Source organism: Opisthorchis viverrini (genome assembly GCF_000715545.1).
Source record: "Opisthorchis viverrini unplaced genomic scaffold opera_v5_99, whole genome shotgun sequence".
Classification (NCBI taxonomy): Eukaryota; Metazoa; Platyhelminthes; class Trematoda; order Opisthorchiida; family Opisthorchiidae; genus Opisthorchis; species Opisthorchis viverrini.
Genome location: NW_008751754.1, coordinates 612961 through 619913, shown reverse-complemented (window position 1 = coordinate 619913; position 6953 = coordinate 612961).

The following is a 6953-nucleotide window of genomic DNA, read 5'->3' as shown; positions in this document are numbered from 1 at the left end:
CACGCGTACCACGATTACTCGTAGTACGGGGTCTCGCTCTGGCTGCTCCCCTTTGGCCTTCTTGGCATGGTTGCACCTTGTGGAACGAAGTTCCAGCCAGTGTAGCCCGCGGGATCATTGCAGCACTCAAGCCCGACCACCACGTCAAGGTGGCAGCTTTAGGTCGGGAGTGTTGCCTATAGGGAGCGGGATAAAAAAAGTTAAGGGCATCAAGGAGACAACACCAAATCTGTGGGTCCGAATTTTTCTGCGCACTCCGACACAGGTGGGAAACACCTGGTTGGTATAATACTACCCATAAAGACTGAAATATTACGCCAAAACAGTTAATGTAAGCAAACGTGCCTAGGCTGTGAAATTCGCTGAAGTAGCCTAAGGGGAGCTAAATTCCTGAACTCACCGAATGGTTGCGTACAATGAACAGGCTACACTGCTCTTCAGCTTCTATACTGCACCGTACTACTTAGAATGAAAACTGATTCATCTGACTCATGACCTTGTCTGGAAGCTGGAATGTTCATTGAAGGTGAAATAACTGTTAGGTTCAACGGTGATAAAGAGAAAAGTGTAAAACCTAATGATCTTACGGCCAAGACAAGCACCACGCGAATGAAATTAAGCACGTTAGTCATAGAGTGATTCTTAGGCGATCCAGGGTTCTGACGCCTGTGAATGCGCCCGTCAGTCGCACACATTACTTGGTAGGATCACTTCAATTTGTCATGACGATAGAAAACGCCAAGTACTCCAATTTGCAAACTAATTTGCTTCTGATGGACGACTCACCAGAATCCAGGTGAACCTCTCGTTTATGGTAGTCTCCATCAACTGTGAATGTACTGCACAAGACCCCCTCATGTTTCGCTTGGTACGACATTCGAGATGTTGCAATACACTTTCTGGAGGTCATATGCTACTCATAACTTTCCAGCAGCCTTATAAGTAGTGTTGCACGTCTAGACAGTAGGAAACCTTGGTGAATGGATTTTGTCTAAATGATCTGGATACAATCCACCAATGTCGTACCATCGTATGTGCTTATGTCGAACTGCTGCACGGCAGTAACTTGCGCCAAGTCAAATTTACTTGCTATTCACGGTCGTATTCAAACTGACGATACTAGACAAAGGGTGTTCCTCCATCCAAGGGTCGTGCGGCAGCAAATTGCTTCTAGCAGAGGGCTGTGTAGCACCCGCAGCCAGTAAGGTGCTCACGGCCCATCGACGGGCTTAGCAACAACTGAGACCACTAGTCCGTCAACCAGGATTCTAGGGTAGGTACGCTGTGAGATGCCGAGATATCCAGGTGCATATCGGAGCTTGAAAACCCATGTGCATTTTTTTCGAAAAAGCATAGCAACTCGGTTCGTCATGGCTGGAAAGCCCCGTCAGTAAAACGTTCTGGTAGGTCAGTCCGACAAACAAGTGACATGATTAAACGGTTGTTATGCCAACCAGTGTCCTGACGACGATGTGCTTAGGTGATTTTCAGTAGTCAGGTCAGTCCGTTTTGCGTAGCGTGTCCCCCACAAGCCCATCATCCATAAATTTTCTTTTCAATTGCTTGTTTATTTTTGACTTCCGCCCCACACTACACGAAGCTGAACAGTGGCTCCATGCTGATTTCACATTGAATGTTTTTCTCAACTAATGTGATTTCGTACATTGTAGGCTTCTGAAGTTCCTAAGGCTTATATAGAGAGTTTGGCTGAAGAATTTCCAGTTAGACATCTGACTGAGTGCAGTAGCATCCACCTGCGGTGACCATCCCGGCATAGTGACCACGTGCTTGTTGTCAAATCACGGCCCTCATTTCCAGGGGACGACTTCTCACCTTCCTGATAGTAAAACGTTGTCCCAGCTTGTCCTTCCCTGTGGCCGTCTCTTATCGAAAATTAGGAAGTGAATGCAGATGTTTTTGACAGCATGCATTTAGTTAACGAACTACATTGGCGCTTCGGTACGCCCCCTCAAAAAAGCACAAGCGGTAAAGAATGGTCCACCGAGTGAGATTAGTTTGACACAATTGTAGAAGACCGCACAAGCATTCATTGGTGATGAAACATTATCTATAAGATATACAGCTTCCATGAGACTTTCCGGGAAATAACTGCGAATGAACTAGGGGAACAGGTATTATGCCATCGCTCGAGATTTCCGGGGACCCAAGCGCTTAAATGTGCTTGTGCTGTGTGCTGGCGTTCTCTAGCGTAGGATGACTACAATCCAAATCACAGCTGAAAAACTCGCCCCACTGACGAGCTTTAACGATTGCGAAGCTCGAGATCAGAAAACGCCCTCTGGTAAGAACTCATCACGCCTATCATGGCCGTGACGTATTTTGGCAAGCTTCCGATCAGCAGGCAATGAGCGCTGTTTCATCATCCGTGCGATAACGGATATGATTTCTTTCAGCCTCAAATGATCATAGTAGTGTTTATCTTTCGAAAGCAACAAATTTGATTATGATTCACATCAAACAGGTTGATATGCCAAAGTAGCATCAATGGACCGAAAAAGATGAGGTGAATTTGTCAGTAGGTCAACCTGAACATGTTAAAATAGTTGCGCATAAAAGGTTAAGAAAAGAAACGCTGAAGCATATTATCCAGTGGCTAATCAATTGTCACCTTGTCAACAGGCTTTCCATCAGCTGACCAGGGCTTTCCGTGCCGGGTGCATTGAATTCCAGGAACAAAAGCCTGGTATTGTACCCATCCTGCTTGATCGATCAGTTCAGATGCCTTGATGTTTCAGTACATGTTACACTAGATAAGTGAGGGCAGCTAGAGACGCTAATCGATCAACAACGTTTGACAACGCACAACTCTGGTATGAGCACTTGTAGGGTAACAGTCACCCTTGTCAGTCAGGCTTTATTGCATATGAATGGTAGTTCTTGATTGTTGCTAACTAGGCAGACAGATTCTTCGTTGATTCAAGAAGCTGGTTTCTGCACATTTTTTCGCATGCTGTGTCTAACTTTCGACCAAATTCGGCTAGCGCTTATCCACTGAAGGCCGATTCAACTTGTTCTTCTTGTTGTAAGAGAACGACCCCTTAAACTCGCGTTAGTTCGTCCAAGAACTACAATGAATTTTCTGCTCTCACGAAGTACTTTCTTTCTTCCCATATCCCGAGATACGAAGCACTACGTGATTAGGCTATCTTCACTAAGTATTGGCAAGTTTGGAAATTCATTTCCACCCTGTTGATGACAAAAGTACATTCACCTCTCTTTAAAAACGCGCCAGAATCGTAATAAACTTTGATTTCGTATCATTCGAATGTCTGTATCGTGTGAAAAGCTGTAGCTTCGGACTTGTTCTGCTTTGATTAACTCCTTTCAACCACACAACCGTGTTGACCGAATGGTTGTTACACAGCAATAACCAACGGACAAAAGTCAAAATATTTAAGCAGGTATCCTTTTGGTGTCATGTGTGTAACGTAGTGATAACAACAGCCTGGAACACTCGAATTGTTCTTCAGGTTAGTTCGTATATTAGAAATGCGGTTCCGACGGAGTCTGTAGTAGCCAAAGAGTGAATCGAGCCGAGATGAAAATTTTCACTGCGACACCGCTCATCGTCACTCAGCAGTCACAAACGTTCACATCCATTTCGTTTCGATAACTCATTTCGATGTATAAAACTGGAACTGAAGCCTATAAGGTTCCAAAGCAGGTTCCCAAGGCCCAAGCAGAACATAAGGCTGACGGAAACTCGGACACCGTGCCTAGCTGATAAGCCCCAAAAAGGACGAAACCGATGGTTGGCCGCCGAAAAGTTTTCAGCAGACGTATGAGTAGTGTGTTTTGACTCGACAAAACTGATAAGTTCAGAAGCAACCCAAACTATATTACTGATCCAGGATTTTTGGGTTTTGCGGGATAGGTTTTGTTCATAGCCACATCACTCTCGTTTGAACGACCGTGTTCTTGTTCTTGGGTAATTATTCCGGTGAGTCCACACCAAAGGAAAGCACTGGACTCGAGTTTTGTTCTTATTAGATCTCATCATCAGTGCATATCCAATGGCCGTGCAGGGATTTGAATCACGGACATCTGACATGTGAGGCGAGCGTGCAACCACTACTCCATCAACGCACGTTGGACGCATCCGAATTATCACGTCTGATCAGGCGAACGTGTTCACATGATTGATCGTTATTAATGGCCAATCAAACTGGGTCCCAACACAGCGCGCTACTCATAGTTTTGCTGAAAACTGTTTGATAGTCCAAGACCGTTCTCGCCCTTCTTGAGGATTGTCTCCGAGCTTCGGTCAACCTCATGTTATATTTGAGGTTCAAATTGTACGCAATCAGTCCCACCTATACCCGTTTACGACTTCATCCAACTAAATAGCTCATACGTATTGACTTTGATCATTTGAATATGACTCAGTGCGCAGCAAAGCAAAGGAAGCAAACTGACTGTAAAAAACACGTTGGAAATCAACCATCGATCTTTACTTGTAGGTTAAGTGGATGCTGGTGCAGTGATCTCGAAGCTCAATCTAGCAGGATACGTCACCGACCTACTTCACCCAAGTGTTGCTGTTCTGTTTTGACGAAATACCGATAAAATTACGCCTCGTCACAGCGCAACCATTCGCTCTGATAGGAAAAGTACCCGTAATCGAAGTTACTGGTATAACAATTTCAACCTATTAGCAAGTCCGTCTTGCGATTTATGGGAAACCTCAACTACACAAACCAAGTGATGCACATATCACAGTCAAGTACACAAAAAAGAAAATCGTTTCTCATAAACAAAGGTCATTTAATTTACCGAGTCATCTTCACAGGCTTCACAGACTTGACTTTGCTTAACTCGAAACTCCGAATTAACTCTTTCCAGTATCCTAGTAACGGGATTCGTATCTTCAATTTGCTATCATCGTAATATTCAATCAGCATGGCTGTTAATTTACTTGGTTTGCACTGAACTGTGCTCAGCGAAACCAACGATTGACCGCGTGATCCTTAAATGTCTGGAGACATCCACTTTCTTCAATGTAGGATGTTTTTCCTTCTCTTGCATTTTCCCGTCTAGTAAGGATTCACGCAGATGTTTCCGCTTTGAAGACGTGATAATAACACAAGAGCGGGCAATTTAAAAGAGTTTTGCTCAACTCCTTAGGCTGCTCGTCAAACGCACGCCCATGTCCATCCCCACTGCTGCTCTTCACTCTCTTCGGTAAGCCGATCTGCAGTGAGGTCGGTAGGTCTATTATTGCGCCGGTTATGCATGCTTAGTGGGTCAGAACAATGTCGATAGCGCAGCTTCGCTACCGAGACAACTTTCTCGAGCTATTGTTCCTCTTAATCACTTTGTGTACGTTTGTACGCTGCTACAATGATCACGTGTTTTCTTCTGTGACCGTTTTGAAATCACTACTTAGCTTAGATCGGCCACACGTGAACACTACAGCCTTAGAAAACCTCATGGTCCGCAGAACCACATATCTATGCATGACAGGGAGCTTCTAGCCTGACTGACAACTCTGAAAGTAATTGGAGGAGTGCACCTACAATAACAGCAAAAACAACAACAACTACGCGTAATTTCCGTAGCTGGTACTTGCTTTCCTAGCAGAACAGTACAGCTGATGCCTTTCATGCCAGACTAATCTTTGTACAACGATGCATTCAAGTGAAACATTGTGCTTCTTCACCTAATCCATACTGATCCCAAATGGAATAGAGTTTCTGTCAAGAGTGTGGGTACTCCACTCTGTGGGATGCTCCATACCCAAATTCAGTTTAGGAAAGCCAACGAAACAAGTAGAGTGGGTGGCTCGGGGCCAGCCAGAAGGCCGGTTGAATGACAGTTTGGACTGGGTGCGGACGAATAAAATTACAAGCCAATCGTGATTTCCTCCTCACGGAAAGATTGAGTGAACCTGAATTTTCTGTTTTTCAGTATGCTTCGTCGGTGTTGGGGAAGAGCATTGGCCATACGAGGGCGTGACCAGCCTGTACGTGCACGGAGTCCCTGTCTGAAAGTGGAAAAATTATGAACGTTTGAATTATTAGGAAGCTTAACGTCTGTCATGCACCACTCTGTGTATACTGTCAGAAACACGACAACGCTCAGACACAACAAGTCGGCCAGGTTGTGCAACTAGATACTGTCAGAAAACGACAACGCTCAGACACAACAAGTCGGCCAGGTTGTGCAACTAGATATGTGTTATTCTCGGCTCAATGAGAAAATCTACCGTAGACCGTTGAACAGATTGTGTTGCGTGCACATTTCTTCGCTCTTGTTATCACGACTGATTACAGTTGAGGCGTGTCCTAGCCTGAAAGTCCGATCCAACGTGACTCTTGTTTAGTTTATACGCCCGTCAATCTAAAGTTCGGTTAACCTTTCACGTTTGAGAACAAGCATAGTGACTGATTCAAGTCAAACCACCCTATCAATTAGTGTCAGCTGCTACCCCAAAGTCACGTGAAGTCGCGCTCGCCCAGCCAGTGGCCCCCAGTGACATGGCGAGTAATCACATGATATGGAATTGGATACAGGTTTAATGAGAAAACTCACCAAATGAAAAGTGTAATAAAATTTGACTGTGGTAGCTTATCTACATTGTAGGTGTTTTGTGACGATCAAGCTGAAGGATATGCTGTCTGAATTGATAAAAAAATTGGAATTGGAGGTTTAATGAGAAAACTCACCAAATGAAAAGTGTAATAAAATTTGACTGTGGTAGCTTATCTACATTGTAGGTGTTTTGTTTGTGTCAAGCTGAAGGATATGCTGTCTGAATTGATAAAAAAATTGTCAGTCGCTCAGTTGTAACACCCTTTCGGCGCTTAGCTGCCATGCCACGCGAAGGAGGCACGAGGGCTCGGATATTGTCAGGTTGCCCAAGCCTAGACAGGAGACTTCAAGAGGCAGAGGTCGGGTTCGAACCAAGGACCTCTCGGTCAGTAACTTCGCGT